The sequence below is a fragment of the Triticum urartu genome, chromosome 7 (genome assembly GCF_003073215.2).
Source record: "Triticum urartu cultivar G1812 chromosome 7, Tu2.1, whole genome shotgun sequence".
NCBI lineage: Eukaryota > Viridiplantae > Streptophyta > Magnoliopsida > Poales > Poaceae > Triticum > Triticum urartu.
Genome location: NC_053028.1, coordinates 73,248,156 through 73,269,622, shown reverse-complemented (window position 1 = coordinate 73,269,622; position 21,467 = coordinate 73,248,156). Strand labels below are relative to the sequence as shown.

Below are 21,467 nucleotides of genomic sequence, written 5' to 3'. Positions count from 1 at the left end.
GATAAATTTCACCCAAAGCACTAGTAAAAGCGGTGACGTTTATGTGCATTCACAACAAGGCAGAGAGTACAGGAGGATACACTTTTGGGAGCTTGACATGGTCAGACGGAGTACCACTCAGTGAGAATTCCTATCGCGGTACGGACTGTGATACAAGACTTTGTTGCAGATACATCTTAAGCTCATATTTCTTTGTATTATACACATAATTTATGTATTCATGTGGTGGCATAGAAAATGTAGAAGAAACACTTTAATTTGTACATCATCACAGGAAATGTTTATACTGAATAAAATACGATTCTTTGCTAAGGAGAGGTTTATTCAACTTTTTACGAAATTGATTAATGAGAAAACACGGATCATATCGACATGAAATAGATTAAGGGAGAACGAATGATCAAATCTCCGGAACCTTTCTTTCTGGATGAAAACGTTTCTAAACTGGAAGTGAAAGAATAACACGATCAAATTTTCTTAGCTGGGCCAAAATCACCGAATTCATGAATGGCTGCCTAATGTCCAAATGCTCGTGTTTAGTACATTGAAGTTTTTTAGATTTTACATTGTAGTTTGCACGATTTCTTTGTGATAATCAAAATTTTTATGCCTGGTTGTCCTTGGGGTCAAACTTCAGATCCTTATTTTTGCGTTTGTCAATTAATTGTTCTGAGCGCATGTCATTTTAATTTCTATTGCTCCAGATAAGATTCTTTTGGCGGGTGAAAATAATAATCTAATACATGAAAAATAGTTTAATAAAATTCAGTTTCACATTCCTTTTGTAATGATGGATATCCCCCTTACCTCGTCCGGTATGGTCTCTTCCGATTTGAGTATCATTGACCTTATGCCACTCTCACGCTGCTATGGAGGAGGTTGTGTGAGCACCGCGTGGGATCCAATGGTTGTCTCATCAACTCCTTCCGTCTATCAATTTCTTGGCGTTCTAAGTTCCACGAAATTTATGCCATATTATCCTGACACTTGACGGTCGACAACCATCGCTAATCCTCGTCTAGGAGGGTGGTCGAGGTTGATTCTGCACACTAAGAGGGAGTTCCACCGCATCAACTCTTTTCTCTTCATCTCCATCATGTTTCTTCCATCCATATGCAGTAATCTGTTTGTAGGCACGTGGATGGGAATTTGACGATGCAATCATATAGTAGTGCTAAAGATTATAGGGTTTTGATACAACTTTTGTTATGCTTAATGTCTACTAATAGGGCAAGTAATGTGGTATCATATATTAACCATATAAGTTTTCATGACCAATGTGTCTGGATAGTACCTGCAAGTGTGGTATGTACTATATAAGCTCAAAAGTGACGAGGGTGACGGGATATCAATGGGGAGTGTTGTGATTGATGTTTCATGTAATTCACGAAGTGTTTTAATGTGTTGGTACGGTTGTCTCACAAAATGACGCTTAATTACTTTGTTTAAACTATGATCACGTGACATGGGAGGGTAGGACTATAGATGCCTGGGCAAGCTCTGTTTCTTATACATAAGCAAGTTCAACTTACATACTAATACATGCTACAAAGTAGGAGAACATGAGCTTGGTTTTACATGCTTTGGTTATGGTGCAACTATGATATGATTGATGATGTCTATGTAACGCCAATATCCATTCTCGGCCTATGTTCCATAAATGTGTGTTCTCTTTAAATACTTGTTAGTTGGCTTTTCTCAGTGAAAGAATTGAAAACATGAGACGAGCTTAGAGAGGCCGACCACATCACACTTATGTCGGCTCGAATTACTGGATTTATATAATGTAATAGCTGGAGAAACGGATCAGCAAACCAGTCCTTTGCCTTGTAAATTTATTTTTTTGAAGAAAAGTCTCTTGGAACTTTTTGAAAACAGGCGAAGTTATCTTTTGAGTACATTGCGATTATAGGAAAGTTGCGGGTCTATATCCTTGACGTGCCCATGGAATATTTGAATGTGTCACGTTTGTCAACTTTGTTACGTATTACCTATACCGCCCGCGTTTGTAGAATGATTAAGACGCATGTGGAACGATTAAGACCCATGTGCAAAGCCGTGGAAGCTTGTTTGAAAGTCGACCAGGTCATTGCACGAGAGAGCATATAATTAATTAAGATCTATATCCGGTTTGGTACTAATAGCCGCCAGGACCTGATCAAAGCATGGTGCTTCTTCCTCATTACAAAAAGCACGGGGATTCCTATATAGACAAAAGGATTAGTCTTTGCTCCTCACGCCGTGTGTCGCTGTCACCTAACTAACAACACTGAAACATTCCCTCTGAAATGAGAAAAAAGACACTCAAACAAATTGGTTTGAACTGTTCTTGCACCCCATCCTTATTGCTCCTGGCTGCTATATAGACATACAAACCGAACGAGGGAACACAAACACAACAACATAGCACTCTTCTCCAAGCAAGATATGGATTCCAGAACAGCATTCTGCGGCTGTAACACCCTCGATGCGACTATATCTCCCACGTGTCGAGGCACGACTTAGAGGCATAATCGCATTGAAGGCATATGTCGCAAGTCAGGTAATCATCACAAACATCCCATATAATAAAGATAATGAAAAGGGATAACATAGTTGGCTTACACTCGCCACGTCAATCAAGTACATAAATAACATACATCATTCAAAAACTCATGGCCCGACTACGGCGCCAAAATGAAAGATAACCCAACAAGCGACATGGTCCCGATCACCCCCAACAGGGCACCACTACTGATCATCAGGAAAGGAAACATAGTAACGCTGAGAGTCCTCGTCGAACTCCCACTTGAGCTCGTACGCGTCACCTGGAGCGGAATCACCTGGACCTGCATCTGGTGTAATAGTAATCTGTGAGCCACAGGGACTCAGCAATCTCGCACCCTCGCGATCAAGACTATTTAAGCTTATAGGTAGGGTAAGGTAAATATATGTGGAGCTGCAGCAAGCGACTAGCATATATGGTGGCTAACTTTATTCGCAAAAGAGAGCGAGAAGAGGAGGCAAAGCGCGAGCGAGAAACTAGAGAGCAACCTGCGCAAACATTACTCCAACACCGTTTCCACTTCCCAGACTCCGCCGAGAAGGGGCCATCACGGTAACACACACGGTTGATTCATTTTAATTAAATTAAGGTTCAAGTTATCTACAACCGGACATTAACAAATTCCCATCTGCCCATAACCGCGGGCACGGCTTTCGAAAGTTCAATCCCTGCAGGGGAGTCCCAACTTAGCCCATGACAAGCTCTCACGGTCAACGAAGGAATAGACCTCCTCCCAAGACGTTCCGATCAGACTCGGTATCTCGGTTCTTCAAGACATTTCGACAGGTTAAAACTAAACCAGCAACACCACCCGAATGTGCCGACAAATCCCGATAGGAGCTGCACATATCTCGTTCTCAGGGCACACTCAGATAGGTCAAGCTACGAGTAAAACCAACCCTCGAGTTTCCCCGAGGTGGCCCCGCAGGCTGCCTGGTTCGGACCAACACTCAGAGGAGCACTGTCCCGGGGGGCTAAAATAAGATGACCCTCGGGCTCCGGAAACCCAAGGGAAAAGAGGCTAGGTGGCAAATGGTAAAACCAAGGTTGGGCATTGCTGGAAAAGCTTTAATCAAGGCGAACTATCAAGGGGTTCCCATTATAACCCAACTGTTGGGGAACGTAGCAGAAATTCAAAATTTTCCTACGTGTCACCAAGATCTATCTTATGGAGAAACCAGCAACGAGGGGAAAGAGAGTGCATCTACATACCCTTGTAGATCGCTATGCGGAAGCGTTCAAGAGAACGGGGTTGAAGGAGTCGTACTCGTCATGATCCAAATCACCGGAGATCCTAGTGCCGAACGGATGGCACCTCCGCGTTCAACACACGTACAGCCCGGTGACGTCTCCCATGCCTTGATCCAGCAAGGAGAGAGGGAGAGGTTGAAGAAGACTCCATCCAGCAGCAGCACAACGGCGTGGTGGTGGTGGAGGAGCGTGGTACTCCAGCAGGGCTTCGCCAAGCACCGCAAGAGACGAGGAGGAGAGAGGTAGGGCTGCACCAGGGAGAGATCAAATCGCGTGTGTTGGGCAGCCCAAAACCCCACTATTTATAGGAGGAGGGGAGGAGGGTGCGCCCCCTCTAGGGTTCCCACCCCTAGGGGGGCGGCAGCCCTAGATGGGAAAAGGGGGGGCGGCCAAGAGGGGGAGAGGGGGGCGCCCCCTAGGGTGGGCCTTAGGCCCATCTGAGCCTAGGGTTTCCCCTTCTCCTCCAAGCTGCGCCTTTGGGCCTTGTGGGAGGCACACCAGCCCATTCAGGGGCTGGTCCCTTACCACTCTTGGCCCATGCAAGCCTCCGGGGCTGGTGGCCCCACTTGGTGGACCCCAGGGACCCTCCCGGTGGTCCCGGTACGTTACCGATAAAACCCGAAACTTTTCCGGTGACCAAAACAGGACTTCCCATATATAAATCTTTACCTCCGGACCATTCCGGAACTCCTCGTGACGTCCGGGATCTCATCTGGGACTCCGAACAACATTCGGTAACCAAATACAAACTTCCTTTATAACCCTAGCGTCATCGAACCTTAAGTGTGTAGACCCTACGGGTTCGAGAATCATGCAGACATGACCGAGACGTTCTCTGGTCAATAACCAACAGCGGGATCTGGATACCCATGTTGGTTCCCACATGTTCCACGATGATCTCATCGGATGAACCACGATGTCGAGGATTCGATCAATCCCGTATTAAATTCCCTTTGTCTAGAGGTATTGTACTTGCCCGAGATTCGATCGTCGGTATCCCGATACCTTGTTCAATCTCGTTACTGGCAAGTCTCTTTACTCGTTCCGTAACACATCATCCTGTGATCAACTCCTTGATCACATTATGCACATTATGATGATGTCCTACCGAGTGGGCCCAGAGATACCTCTCCGTCACACGGAGTGACAAATCCCAGTCTCGATTCGTGCCAACCCAACAGACACTTTCGGAGATACCTGTAGTGTACCTTTATAGCCACCCAGTTATGTTGTGACGTTTGGCACACCCAAAGTATTCCTACGGTATCCGAGAGTTGCACAATCTCATGGTCTAAGGAAATGATACTTGACATTAGAAAAGCTTTAGCATACGAACTACACGATCTTTGTGCTAGGCTTAGGATTGGGTCTTGTCCATCACATCATTCTCCTAATGATGTGATCCCGTTATCAACGACATCCAATGTCCATGGTCAGGAAACCGTAACCATCTATTGATCAATGAGCTAGTCAACTAGAGGCTTACTAGGGACATGGTGTTGTCTATGTATCCACACATGTATCTGAGTTTCCTATCAATACAATTCTAGCATGGATAATAAACGATTATCATGAACAACGAAATATAATAATAATCAATTTATTATTGCCTCTAGGGCATATTTCCAACACCAACCGCGTAAGGAACGCAAAATCCGGGAACATAACACCGATATGACGGAAACTAGGGCGGCAAGAGTGGAACAAAACACTAGGCGAGAGGCCGAGCCTTCCACCCTTTACCAAGTATATAGATGCATTAAGATAACATGGCAATATAATGATATCCCAACAAGTAAATAAATGTTCCAACAAGGAACGGCCTTCAATCTTCACCTGCAACTAGCAACGCTATAAGAGGGGCTGAGCAAAGCGGTAACATAGCCAATCAACGGTTTGCTAGGACATGGTGGGTTAGAGATTTGACATGGCAATTCGGGAGGCTGACAAACAAAGGTAGGCATCGTAGCATTGGCATAGCAAAAGAGCGAGCAAACTAGCATAGCAAAGATAGTAGTGATTTCGAGGGTATGATCATCTTGCCTGCAAAGCTGTCAGAGTTGACTGGATCCTCGAAAGCAAACTCAACGGGCTCCTCGTTAGCGAACTCGTCTCCCAGCTCTACCCAAACAAGACAAACAAGCAACAAGGATACAATCAACCACATGCAAACTCAAACAATATGATGCAATGACGATATGCTATGCGGGATGCGATGCGGGATGCATATGCAAGATATGACAGGAAATGCATGAACCTGCCCTCAACTTGGAATTCCAAGTATGCCACTGGAAATATGAGATGAAATCGCTTGAAAACGATATAAAGATCGCCGGAATCGGAGTTACGGTTTGGAAATGGCAAGCGATTCAAATATGACACCGGTCTGCGATTTACAGCAAGTAGGCACCTAAATGCAATGAAATAAACATGCTACAACATCCAAACATGGCAAAAAAATACATGGCAGGGAAGCATTCAAGATGCTTAACAAAATTCTAGCACTGAGCTACGGCCAAATCATCCATTAACAGGTTCAAACAAGCATGACAAAAACACAAATGGAAAACAGATCTCAGACTTAGTGAAATTAACACTTGTCTGAAATTTCAGATCATATAGCCCTCTTCGGAGCAACAAAACAACATGTTACAGGACCTGAACATGGCAAATAAGAACATGGCATGGAGCTACTCAACAAGCTTAACAAAAGTCCCTTAGTGACCTTGAGCCAAAAGGGATCCGAAAATATACTAACAAGCACACGAACATAGCAAAAACATAATCAGTTTTCAGACTTAGTGAAAACTGACACATGCTGAAACTTAACTCAAGTAGGCATGTTTACGAGCTCGATGCACTCACTACGGTGCAAGTCATGGAAAGACAAGCATACATCCACTAAGAAGGCACAAAATGCAAGCTATACGTGGCAAGAACAATAGCATAGCATGCACGGATCAACTACAACATCTCCGGCAAAATTGCAAACAAGTTGACAATCTGCCCAGATTCACAACGAAGCAAAAGTAGAGCTCGATTGACTGAAGCTAGGGTGCTCCATAATTGCAAACAAATACATGGATGGATAGAGCACTACAATAATGACAAAACTCCTTTACTGATCATCCTCAAAAGAGGCACGGATCACTAGGAAACAACACGAACATGTGGCATCATGAACTAAACAATCCCAGGACTTAGTGAAATTACCAAGTCCCTGAAAACGGAGTTACCGAGTGCCTCACTTTGCAAGCTTGCACTAGTCACCACACACATCACAAAAAATACATGGGTTGCACCTCTGGAAAGATGACAAAACCCTTAACAAAGCATATGTAGAGCTCATGGGCATATCACACACACATTAATCATGGCAGAAATGACAAATGCCTAAGATGGAGTAGCAGATCTGACAATTAACTCAAGTAGCCCTCTTCTAACAGCATTTCGGGCATCAAGATGAACTCAAATGAAAATGATGCAATGGAATGAAATGATGTACTCTCTGAGATGAACATTTTGATATGCTATATGAATGAATCGGAGCTACGGATGCAAAGTTACGATGCGATGAACAGGAGCATATGAACTAGGGTTTCAGGCAAAATGTCAACCCTCGAGATTTTAGATCTCAGATCTGGCACGTTCTTCGATGTTCGCCGGAGTTACTGTAGCAAGAACCGCCGGAGTGAGGGGAGGAGGAGGCCGGAGTTGGAGGAGGCCGGCCGGAGCGGGGCGGCGGCGGGGCCTTGCGGCGGCGCGGCGGCCGGGGCGATGGCCGGCGACGAGGGCCCCGAGGCGGAGGAGCGCGGCGACCGGCGAGCACGGGGCAGCGGCCGGCGCGGTCCCGCGGTGGCGCGGCGAGGGATCCGGGCGGCGGGCGAAGGGCGGCGGCACCCGATGGGCTTGGAGGGCCCGGTGCGGGCCTGCCCGGGCCGGCGGCGATGTGTGCACGCGCCCCGCCACGTGGCAGAACGAGGTTGGGCGGCGGTGGCGGGCGGACGTTGTCGGGCCCCGTCCGGACACGTTCGGCAGCGAGGGGATCTTTTTTTAGGGTTCAGAGAGAGGGGATCCGAGATTTGGAATGGGGGAGGTATATATAGGCATAGAGGGAGCTAGGAGAGTCCAAATGAGGTGCGGCGGCCACGCGATCATGATCGAACGATCTAGATGATGGAGCAGAGTTTGGTGGGTTTTGGGCCAAAAGAAGAGGGGTGCTGGGCTGCAACACACACAAGGCCTTTTCGGTCCCTCGGTTAACCGTTGGAGTATCAAACGAAGTCCAAATGATACGAAACTTGACAGGCGGTCTACCGGTAGTAAACCTAGGCCGCTTGACAAGTCTCGGTCCAATCCGGAAATGTTTAATACCCACACACGAAAGAAAGCTAGAATGACCACCAGAGGAGAACGAAGCGCCGGTATGCAAAACGGACAACGGGGAAAATGCTCGAATGCATGAGATGAACACGTATGCAAATGCAATGCACATGATGACATGATATGAGATGCATGACAACGATAACAACACACGAAGACAAAGACTCGAACCCGAGAAAATCAAATAACTTAACGCCGGAAACGGCAAGAGTCGGAGTACAAATTGGGAAAGTTATATCCGGGGTGTTACAACACTCCACCACTACGAAAGGATCTCGTCCCGAGATCTAGGACTGAAAGAACGCCGGGTACTCAGAACGGAGGTGATCCTCGCGTTCCCAGGTAGCTTCACGGTCGGAATGGTGTGACCACTTGACTTTGAGAAATTTGATTGACTTGTTGCAAGTCTTGCGTTCAGTCTCTTTAAGAATAGCAACTGGGTGCTCACGATAGGAGAGATTTTCTTGGAGCTCAATGTCCTCGAAGTTGACTGTGCGGTCAGCAGTCTTGAAGCACTTCCGAAGCTGAGAGACATGGAACACATCATGAACATTTGCAAAGTTTGAAGGAAGCTCGAGTTGATAGGCGAGGTCGCCTCTCTTGCTGATAATCTTGAAAGGTCCCACGTATCTAGGGGCAAGCTTCCCTTTGATACCGAAGCGACGAGTACCTTTCATAGGAGAGACGCGGAGGTAAACATGATCTCCGATATCGAAAGCCAAATCACGGTGCTTACTATCATAGTAGCTCTTCTGGCGGGATTGGGCTGCTTTGAGGTTATCACGAATGACTTTGCACATTTCCTCTGCTTCTGTGATTAAGTCATTGCCCCAAAGCTGACGTTCACCGGTTTCAGACCAGTTGAGAGGGGTACGACACTTCCTGCCATATAGAATTTCAAATGGGGCCTTGCCCGAACTTGCTTGAAAACTGTTGTTGTAGGAGAATTCAGCATAAGGAAGACAATCCTCCCACTTCATGCCGAAGGAGATCACACAAGCCCTGAGCATATCTTCAAGAATCTGGTTGACATGCTCGACTTGACCGCTTGTTTGAGGATGGAAAGCTGTGCTGAAGCGGATGTTGGTGCCCATGGCCTTATGAAAAGAATCCCAAAACTTGGAGGTAAAGATGCTGCCACGGTCTGAAGATATCACTTGAGGGATACCGTGTAGAGAGACAATTCGAGAGGTATAGAGTTCCGCCAATTGAGCTGCAGTGATCGACTCTTTGATAGGCAGAAAGTGAGCCACTTTGGTGAGTTTGTCGATGACAACAAATATAGCATCATTGCCACGCTTGGACTTTGGAAACCCAGTCACGAAGTCCATTTCAATGTGGTCAAACTTCCATTCTGGAAAGGCAAGAGGTTGGAGGAGACCTGCTGGCCTTTGGTGTTCTGCCTTCACTCTTCTGCAGACATCACATTCATTCACGAATTGAGCGATCTCGCGCTTCATTCGAGTCCACCAATAAGCTTGCTTGAGGCCCTGATACATCTTCGTACTCCCAGGGTGGATGGAGAGGAGAGAATTGTGAGCCTCGTTCATAATCACTTTACGAAGTTCACCTTTGGGTACAACAATTCGATCCTCGAAGAAGAGAGTATCCTTGTCATCAAGGCGGTAGCACTTGTACTTGGGTTGACTCTTAGCAATCCCAATCTTCACCTTCTTCACCATAGCATCAAGAAGCTGGGCTTGGCGAATCTGGTCTTCCAAGGTAGGAGAGACTTGAAGGTTGGCGAGGAAACCTTGAGGAACAACTTGCAGATTAAGTTTGCGGAAAGCTTCACAAAGCTCGGGTTGATAAGGCTTTAGAATCAGACTGTTGCAATAAGCTTTCCTGCTCAAAGCGTCAGCAATCACATTGGCCTTGCCTGGAGTATACTCGATACTCGGATTATACTCTTGAATCATTTAGACCCATCGAGTTTGCCTGAGGTTGAGATTAGGCTGAGTGAAGATGTACTTGAGACTCTTGTGATCAGTGAAAATATCCACTTTTCTTCCCAATAGAAGATGTCTCCAAGTCAAAAGAGCATGCACAACTGCCGCCAACTCGAGATCATGAGTGGGGTAGTTCTTCTCATTAGGCTTCAACTGGCGAGAGGTATAAGCAACAACTTTCTTCTCTTGCATCAATACTGCGCCAAGACCTTGGAGAGAGGCATCACAAAAGACCTCGTACGGTTTGGATTCGTCAGGCGGAGTCAGAACTGGAGCAGTGACCAATTTCTCTTTCAAAGTGTTGGAAGCAATATCACACTTCGGAGACCAAACGTACTTGACGTGCTTCTGAAGAAGATTAGAGAGAGGCTTCGTGATCTTAGAAAAGTTTTCAACGAATCTTCGACAATAGCTTGCGAGACCGAGGAAACTGCGGAGTTGCTTCACGTTCTGAGGAGGTTCCCAATTCACAATTGCAGACACCTTCTCAGGATTCACGGCAATGCCCTTGGCAGAGATGATATGACCAAGATAAAGAACCTCATCGAGCCAAAATTCACACTTGGAGAACTTGGTGTAGAATTTATGTTCCCTGAGCTTATCGAGAACCAAACGCAAGTGTTTGGCATGATCTTCCTTGTTCTTCGAGAAAACCAGAATGTCGTCGAGATAGACCAAAACGAAGTCATTGGTGTAGGCGTTGAAGATGAAGTTCATCATGCGAGAGAAAGTCGGAGGAGCGTTGACGAGGCCAAAAGACATGACAGTGTATTCATAAGAACCAAAGCTTGTCCTGAAAGCCGTCTTGGGAATATCTTGCTCACGGATACGAATCTGATGATAACCCATACGGAGATCAAGCTTGGAGAATACTTGAGCACCTTTGAGTTGTTCGAACAGCTCATTGATGTTGGGAAGTGGGTATTTGTTCTTGATGGTCTTCTTGTTCAATGGACGGTAATCAACACAAAGTCGGTCCGTTCCATCCTTCTTCTTCACAAAAAGAACACCACAACCCCACGGAGACGAACTAGGCCGGATGAGACCCATTCTCTCTTGCTCATCGAGTTGCTTCTTTAGCTCCTTCAACTCTTCAGGTCCGAGCTTGTAAGGACGTTTGCACACAGGTTCCGTACCGGGCTCAAGATCAATAACGAATTCTACTGGCCGGTGCGGAGGCATTCCTGGGAGCTCTTCTGGAAAGACATCTTGATATTCGCAAACGACTGGAATTTGCGAGATAGCATCCAATTCACCCTTCTCATTGAGAGAAAACAGACGGATGGTATTATCCCGAGCAGCAAAGACAATTACATCCTCAGACGAATGAGTCAATTGAATCTGCCTGGCTGCACAATCAAGATGTGCCTTGTGCTTAGAAAGCCAATCCATTCCGAGAATAAGATCAATATCCGAGTTGCCAAGAACCATTGGGGAAGAAAGGAACTTGTAGTCGCCCAATGTGATAGTGACATCTGGCACCTCCAGACTTGCACTCAAACGTTTGCCAGGAGAAACGATATCCATTTGTTTACCCAAATGAGAAGAAAAGAACTCATGCTTGGTAAAAAATGGCTTTAACATGAAACAATGCGATGCACCAGTGTCAAAAAGAACTTTTGCGGGAACATCGTTAACAGGAAGGTTACCCATGATGACATCTGATGAATCCTCTGCCTGAGCTGCGTTCATTAAGTTGACCTTGGCGTGCTTGGGGTTATGCTTGACCACAGCTGTACTTGCCGATCTCACAGGAGGAGGAGGAAGGCGCCTCTGGTTGAAACACTTGTTGGCATAGTGACCCTTTTCTTGGCACTTGTTGTAGAACTCATCGTATCTCAACGGCTCAAAGAGGACAAGAGCGAGCTGAATTTCTTCTTTGAGGCCACCCCTGAACTGGTATATCATGCTCTTCTCATCAGGTACGTCCTGCTTGGCAAAACGGGCGAGCTTCTGGAACAACTTGTTGTAGTCATAGACAGACAAAGAGCCTTGCTTCAAGTTGCGGAATTCCTCACGCTTACTTTCAACCACGCTCTGAGAGATGTGATGAGCTCAGAAATCTTGACGGAATTCATCCCAAGTGATCAGACGTCCACCTCTAGAATCCTTGTACTGCTGGAACCATTCTGCAGCTTGATCTTTGAGTTGGAAGGAAGCAAACTTGACGAAATCTTCAGGCCTGACGTTGCTGCACTCAAAATGCTTACACAGATCCACAAGCCAATCGTCAGCATCGGATGCCTCAACACAATTGCTGAACGTCTTTGGCCCATTAGCAAGGAACTGGTTCAGTGTAGCAAAGTGATTCTGATTGCTGCCTTGATTCCCTTGACTGCCTTGATTGCCCTCTTGGAGAATTTGCATGATCAACTGTGTGTTTGCATTGGTTGCGGCCATCACAGCTTGCCATGCCTCCGGAGGAGGTGGAGGTGGTGGCGGATCTTGATTCTGATTCTGACTGGTGCTCTTAGCGGGAGCCATCCTGAAGAGGTTGACCACCGTTAGCACATAGACAGATAAATGAAGCTGAATCCAACGGAAAGAAAATCGCAACATAAAGTCTTCACATCCGAACAAATTGAACGAATGCATTCCTCTTGAAATGGTCACATATCCATAAATTGCGAAGCCACGTAGAATGAAGGTAGATAAATAAATCAACAAGGTACGGCTCAAGAACGAATAATCGGTAAGAAATCCCAATCTCAAACCAATATCCGTGGAAGAAGAACTAGAGCTACGAGAATTCCCACCTATGAAGCTCCCAAACCTTTCCGGTTATGCAATCAGGTGTTGGGGATACAGGGGAAGCATAATATCTCACCCAAATCTAGCAAATCCTACATCCAGCTGTATCCATCCTTCAACACATAACCAAGAAACCTTCGGAAACCATCTACCTCAACCTTCGAAAAGCATCTGTTATACAAGTTATGGCGATACTCCCGAACTCCCGCCCCAGTACTGGGTGGCGTCGAGGTTATCTCACCAACGAACTGCATAAAAGAGATTTTCGATGTCGGCGTACTAAACTCAAGTATTCCAGAATTGCAACGATAAAATTATGATGACAACACCTCAGAGCTCAACTCCCCGGGACACTTCCACTAAACCCCTGACAGGAGGCACCAAGACAATGTTCTCATCATAAAACCATCGGAACGATTCCAAGATACCCGCGTGATCCTAAATTTTTTAGTGAAATTTGAGAAGAGAAGAGTCAAAACTCTACGTCAGGATGCCTTACCAGAGCGATGAGGAGACTGGGAAGTAAAAATAATTCCTAAGCTCTCCGATATATAATTCCTAAATGACTCAAAATAATTTTTCTAGACACAACTCGGCCGCTAAAAACGATCAAGCAATGGGGCTCCTAAGGTCGGGGAAGGCTCTGATACCAACTTGTAACACCCTCGATGCGACTATATCTCCCACGTGTCGAGGCACGACTTAGAGGCATAATCGCATTGAAGGCATATGTCGCAAGTCAGGTAATCATCACAAACATCCCATGTAATAAAGATAATGAAAAGGGATAACATAGTTGGCTTACACTCGCCACGTCAATCAAGTACATAAATAACATACATCATTCAAACACTCATGGCCCGACTACGGCGCCAAAATGAAAGATAACCCAACAAGCGACATGGTCCCGATCACCCCCAACAGGGCACCACTACTGATCATTAGGAAAGGAAACATAGTAACGCTGAGAGTCCTCGTCGAACTCCCACTTGAGCTCGTACGCGTCACCTGGAGCGGAATCACTCAGGCCCTGCATCTGGTGTAATAGTAATCTGTGAGCCACAGGGACTCAGCAATCTCGCACCCTCGCGATCAAGACTATTTAAGCTTATAGGTAAGGCAAGGTAAATATAGTGGAGCTGCAGCAAGCGACTAGCAAATATGGTGGCTAACTTATTCGCAAAAGAGAGCGAGAAGAGGAGGCAAAGCGCGAGCGAGAAACTAGAGAGCAACCTGCGCAAACATTACTCCAACACCGTGTCCACTTCCCGGACTCCGCCGAGAAGAGGCCATCACGGTAACACACAGTTGATTCATTTTAATTAATTAAGGTTCAAGTTATCTACAACCGGACATTAACAAATTCCCATCTGCCCATAACCGCGGGCACGGCTTTCGAAAGTTCAAATCCCTGCAGGGGAGTCCCAACTTAGCCCATGACAAGCTCTCACGGTCAACGAAGGAATAGACCTCCTCCCAAGACGTTCCGATCAGACTCGGTATCTCGGATTCAAGACACTTCGACAGGTTAAAACAAGACCAGCAACACCGCCCGAATGTGCCGACAAATCCCGATAGGAGCTGCACATATCTCGTTCTCAGGGCACACTCAGATAGGTAAAAACCCTCGAGTTTCCCCGAGGTGGGCTGCCAAGGCTCTGGTTGGACCAACACTCAGAGGAGCACTGGCCCGGGGGGGTTTAAAATAAGATGACCCTCGGGCTCCGGAAACCCAAGGGAGGCTAGGTGGAAAATGGTAAAACCAAGGTTGGGCATTGCTGGAAAAGCTTTAATCAAGGCGAACTATCAAGGGGTTCCCATTATAACCCAACCGCGTAAGGAACGCAAAATCCGGGAACATAACACCGATATGACGGAAACTAGGGCGGCAAGAGTGGAACAAAACACTAGGCGAGAGGCCGAGCCTTCCACCCTTTACCAAGTATATAGATGCATTAAGATAACATGGCAATATAATGATATCCCAACAAGTAAAATAATGTTCCAACAAGGAACGGTCTCCAATCTTCACCTGCAACTAGCAACGCTATAAGAGGGGCTGAGCAAAGCGGTAACATAGCCAATCAACGGTTTGCTAGGACATGGTGGGTTAGAGGTTGACATGGCAATTGGGAGGCTGACAAGCAAAAGGTAGGCATCGTAGCATTGGCGCAAAAAGAGCGAGCAAACTAGCATAGCAAAGATAGTAGTGATTTCGAGGGTATGATCATCTTGCCTGCACAGTTGTCAGAGTTGACTGGATCCTCAAAGCAAACTCAACGGGCTCCTCGTTAGCGAACTCGTCTCCCGGCTCTACCCAAACAAGACAAACAAGCAACAAGGATACAATCAACCACGTGCAAACTCAAACAATATGATGCAAAGATGATATGCTATGCGGGATGCGATGCGGGATGCAAAATGCAAGATATGACAGGAAATGCATGAACCTGGCCTCAACTTGGAACAAGTGTGCCACTGGAAAGATGAGATGAAATCGCTTGAAAACGATATAAAATCGCCGGAATCGGAGTTACGGTTTGGAAATGGCAAGCGATTCAAATATGACACCGGTCTGCGATTTACAGCAAGTAGGCATCCTAAATGCAAGAAAATGAACATGCTACAGCACTCAAACATGGCAAAAAATACATGGCAGGGAAGCATTCAAGAAGATTAACAAAAGTCTAGCACTGAGCTACGGCCAATTCATCCATTAACAGGTTCAAACAAGCATGGCAAAAACGCAAATGGAAAACAGATCTCAGACTTAGTGAAATTAACACTTGTCTGAAATTTCAGATCATATAGCCCTCTTCGGAGCAACAAAACAACATGCTACAGGACCTGAACATGGACAAATAAGACATGGCATGGAGCTACTCAACAAGCTTAACAAAAGTCCCTTAGTGACCTTGAGCCAAAAGGGATCCGAAAATATACTAACAAGCACACGAACATAGCAAAAACATAATCAGTTTTCAGACTTAGTGAAAACTGACACATGCTGAAACTTAACTCAAGTAGGCATGTTATACGAGCTCGATGCACTCACTACGGTGCAAGTCATGGAAAGACAAGCATACATCCACTAAGAAGGCACAAAATGCAAGCTAGACATGGCAAGAACAATAGCATAGCATGCACGGATCAACTACAACATCATCGGCAAAATTGCAAACAAGTTGACAATCTGCCCAGATTCACAAAGTAGCAAAAGTAGAGCTCGATTGACTCAAGCTAGGGTGCTCCATAATTGCAAACAAAGACATGGATGGATAGAGCACTACAATAATGACAAAACTCCTTTACTGATCATCCTCAAAAGAGGCACGGATCACTAGGAAACAACACGAACATGTGGCATCATGAACTAAACAATCCCAGGACTTAGTGAAATTACCAAGTCCCTGAAAACGGAGTTACCGAGTGCCTCACTTCGCAAGCTTGCACTAGTCACCACACACATCACAAAAAATACATGGGTTGCACCTCTGGAAAGATGAAAAAACTCTTAACAAAACATATGTAGAGCTCATGGGCATAATCATGGCAAAAATGACAAATGCCTAAGATGGAGTAGCAGATCTGACAATTAACTCAAGTAGCCCTCTTCTAACAGCATTTCGGGCATCAAGATGAACTCAAATGAAAATGATGGAATGGAATGAAATGATGTACTCTCTGAGACGAACATTTTGATATGCTATATGCATGAACAGAGCTATGGATGCAAAGTTACGATGCGATGAACAGGAGCATATGAACTAGGGTTTCAGGCAAAAAGTCAACCCTCGAGATTTAGATCTCAGATCTGGCACGTTCTTCGATGTTCGCCGGAGTTACTGTAGCAAGAACCGCCGGAGTGAGGGGAGGAGGAGGCCGGAGTTGGAGGAGGCCGGCCGGAGCGGGGCGGCGGCGGGGCCTTGCGGCGGCGCGGCGGCCGGGGCGATGCGGCGACGAGGGCCCCGAGGCGGAGGAGCGCGGCGACCGGCGAGCATCGGGGCGGCGACCGGCGCGGTCCCGCGGTGGCGCGGCGAGGGATCCGGGCGGCGGCACCCGATGGGCTTGGAGGGCCCGGTGCGGGCCTGCCCGGGCCGGCGGCGATGTGGGCACGCGCCCCGCCACGTGGCAGAACGAGGTTGGGCGGCGGTGGCGGGCGGACGTTGTCGGCCCCGTCCGGACACGTCCGGCGGCGAGGGGATCTTTTTTTAGGGTTCAGAGAGAGGGGATCCGAGATTTGGAATGGGGGAGGTATATATAGGCATAGAGGGAGCTAGGAGAGTCCAAATGAGGTGCGGTTTTCGGCCACGCGATCGTGATCGAACGCTCTAGATGATGGAGCAGAGTTTGGTGGGTTTTGGGCCAAAAGAGAGGGGTGTTGGGCTGCAACACACACGAGGCCTTTTCGGTCCCTCGGTTAACCGTTGGAGTATCAAACGAAGTCCAAATGATACGAAACTTGACAGGCGGTCTACCGGTAGTAAACCAAGGCCGCTTGACAAGTCTCGGTCCAATCCGGAAATGTTTAATCCCCACACACGAAAGAAAGCTAGAAATGACCACCGGAGGAGAACGAAGCGCCGGAATGCAAAACGGACAACGGGAAAATGCTCGAATGCATGAGATGAACACGTATGCAAATGCAATGCACATGATGACATAATATGAGATGCATGACAACGATAACAACACACAAAGACAAAGACCCGAACCCGAGAAAATCAAATAACTTAACGTCGGAAACGACAAGAGTCGGAGTACAAATTGGGAAAGTTATATCCGGGGCGTTACAGCGGCGCTCTCCTACTGCTGGTAATACTGCTGTCTGTTTCAGCTAACGCGTCGAGTAAAGTAAGATACACACCCGAGTCCTCTCTCAATTTGCTTTCTTTCCTGATATCTGTTTTTTGTTGAGAACTTATGCGACAAAATGAATTTCAGCTCTACATCGTGTATATGGGGGAGAAGAAGCATGATGACCCATCCATGGTCACCGCGTCTCACCGTGACATGCTAACCTCTGTTTTTGGGAGGTACAGTAACTAGCTACCAATTCATTTTGTTCAAAACAAAAACAATGAGGAGTTCATGTTGCATCGTCGACGTATTAGTCGTGATTTGCTCACCCTCATTTTACTTGACAACAGCAAGGATGAAGCCTTGAGGTCGATAGTTTACAGTTACAAGCATGGATTTTCTGGTTTTGCGGCGATGCTCACCGAGTCTCAGGCTGAGACAATCGCAAGTAAGTGATTGTCAGTCCTATAGGCTCCTACCTATCATCGTATCTACTTGCATGACTGACAAGAACTAATCAACATATTTTGGATGTAGAATTCCCAGAAGTTGTCACTGTGAAGCCTAACACTTATCACGAAACGCACAAAACTCGGAGCTGGGACTTTCTTGGCCTTGACCGTAACCAACCAAGACAACAATCGGGCCTACTCAGAAAAGCAAAGTATGGTGAAGATGTCATCGTGGGTGTGATCGATACAGGTTTACAGTCCGACCCCTCAAGCTTAAATCCTGAATATGAGAAATTCCGATACCGAATCAATTGATTACCATGCTTATTTATAGGCATATGGCCTGAATCACGAAGCTTTGATGACAATGGGTATGGCCCTGTGCCGGCACGGTGGAAAGGGAAATGCCAGACTGGTCAGGATTTCAACACCACAAGTTGCAACAAAAAGATCATCGGTGCGTGGTGGTATGGGTGTGGAATCAGTGACGAGGTGCTAAACAGAAACTATAAGTCGCCTAGGGACATTGAAGGCCATGGCACACACGTCGCATCGACCATCGCCAGCAGGGAAGTGCAGGGCGTGAGCTACGGAGGCCTAGGCATGGGCGTGGCACGCGGCGGGGTGCCACGTGCGCGGCTCAGTATCTACAAGGTGTGTTGGTTGGGTGGGAGTTGCCCTGAAGCAGCGGTCCTCGCGGCTATCGATGATGCTATGCATGACGGTGTGGACGTCTTGTCGCTCTCGATTGCTGGGGCTGGTCACGAGTTTCCTGGGACGCTGCATGCTGTGCAAAGAGGGATCTCTATCGTGTTCGCCGGAGGGAATGATGGCCCTGTGCCACAAACGGTGGCTAATGCCCTACCGTGGGTTACGACGGTGGCCGCTAGCACGATTGACCGGTCTTTCCGGACCATGATATCGCTCGGAAACAAAGAAAAGCTTGTGGTACGTGCATGCTACAAACAAACATTCTCCAAGTATTTATTTGGTGTGAGGAAATGATAGATCCGGGGCTATAAAATTGGTTTTATAGTTTTTGACAAATTAACTTGATTCGTCTCAGAGCGTGGAAACAAACAAAAAGTACATTTAGCTCGTCACTGAAGCCAGCTTTCCCTGATTCCTTTAATTACTTATTAATATGTGCTTGATTCGAAATACAGGGGCAATCTCTTCACAACAATGCATCTGTGATCATCGGCAACTTTAAAGACCTTGTTTATGCCCGGAGGTAATGAAATAAAACTTCTGTAGTTATGCATCTGTAATCACTTGACGCATTTGTTGTAGTTGTCCACTTTTGTAACCACGATTCAGTGTTTTATCAACTATACTGAATTACAACTTCTGCGCAGCTGTGACACGGAGTCGTCACTGGCATTGAGCAACGTCACCGGTAAAATCGTCCTATGCTATCAACCCATGGCGGCGAGAAGCATGCCGCCTCGACAAGCACTTCCCATAGCCATCAATCTCACCACCATGGCTGGCGCCAAGGGCCTCATATTTGCACAGTACACTACTAACCTCCTCGACTTCCTGCCTTTGTGTAGGGGCGTTATGCCCTGTGTAGTGGTGGATTTTGAGATCGCACAACGAATTGCCTCCTATTGGAGTTGGGACAAAGGGTGAGTGCATGTCGTGTTGTCTGAAACAGACTTGAATGCGTTTTCTTCTTCTTCGGAAACTCATGCCAGTCATGTGTCATGCTAGGAATGCGGTGCTGAAGGTGTCACCTGCCATGACCGTTGTCAGAAAAGGGGTGTTGTCGCCGAGGGTCGCCTCATTCTCGTCGAGAGGTCCAGCATGTTGTTCCCTAGCATACTCAAGGTATATATCATTCTCAATTTCTTAACTTGAGACAATTGTTGCCATTGTCTTGTTTGTTACCTAGCCTTCCTAATTTTTCTTAACTTACGACTTCTTAACTAATTCTCAATACACATGTTTGAACAGCCCGACATTGCTGCACCTGGCGTCAGCATCTTGGCAGCGGACCGCGACTCCAACGTGTTCAAATTCGGGACATCCATGGCGTGCCCGCATGTCTCCGCTGTGACCGCACTGCTCAAGTCGGTTCACCCTGGCTGGTCACCTGCCATGATCAAGTCTGCCATCGTCACCACATGTGTGAACATTGAAATACAAAAAATACATGAAAACAATTCATCAAAATATAAAACTGATTTGATTGTTTCTTGTCTTGGTTGCAGCATTTGTGACTGATCGTTTTGGCATGCCAATCCAAGCAGAAGCGGTCCCAAGGAAACTAGCTGACCCCTTCGACTTTGGTGGTGGACACATAGACCCAGATAGAGCTGTTGACCCTGGCTTGGTTTATGACGTGGATGCAAGAGAGTACAACAAGTTTTTTAACTGCACTCTTGGATATTTAGATGGTTGTGAGTCCCTACTACCTCAATCTCAACCTCCCGTCAATTGTCGTGCCGGACCTCAAGGACCATGTCATGCTTCGGCGCACTGTGACTAACGTTGAGCCAGCGGAAGCAACATATCATTTAGTGGTTGAAGCTCCAGCAGGGATAGATGTGTCGGTAGAACCATCTGTGATTACTTTCACCAAAGGAAGCAGTAGAAGTGCAACATTTATGGTGACATTCACCACAAGGCAGAGAGTGCAAGGAGGATACACTTTCGGGAGCTTGACATGGTCAGACGGAAGTACCCACTCAGTTCGAATTCCGGTTGCTGTAAGGACTGTGATACAAGACTTTGTTGCGGATACCGCCTAAACTCGTATCTTGTTATTGTAAACCTTCTTTGTGTATTCATGTAGGCCGCATACAAAAATGTAGGAGAAACACTCCCTATCGAATTTATACATCATAAAAAAATAGGGGCCCGGGCCCAGCCAAACTAGGGGCCCCGACCCGTGCTGCAGTGTGTGTATAGTAGATGGGACTGGTCTAGCAGGTGGCCGTTGGCCCGCTAGCGCTCCGCGGTGGCCGGCCAAAAAATGAAATAGTTTCTCTCCCTAATCCATATTAGGCAAAGTGAACAGGTATGGACATGTGTGAACAAGATAAATAATTGCAAAGTATTCACGTGAATATATGTGAACCCATTTAATTTGTGTTTTTAAATTTTAAAAAACCATAGCTTTCGAGCAGTGCATCGAAATTAAGATCCGTTTTCATTGTTGGAACCCTCGCGGCGTGCTCTTCGAAACTAGATCCAGCATGGGTATGTTTCGACGAAATTTTTTTTGTGTAATTTTGTCCATGTTTTGTGTAACTGGCTAGTCGTCGATGTGCAACTACCTTAGAGATGTGAAACTTTTCTCCTACTATGTAGACATGCAATTTTCCTTTA

General features: G+C 46.6%; 1 pseudogene; it reads left to right on the top strand.

Moving 5' to 3' along the window:
• The first annotated feature begins 7,573 nt into the window (after positions 1 to 7,573).
• Positions 7,574 to 20,974, top strand: LOC125518389 (annotated as a pseudogene).
• Positions 20,975 to 21,467: the final 493 nt, after the last annotated feature.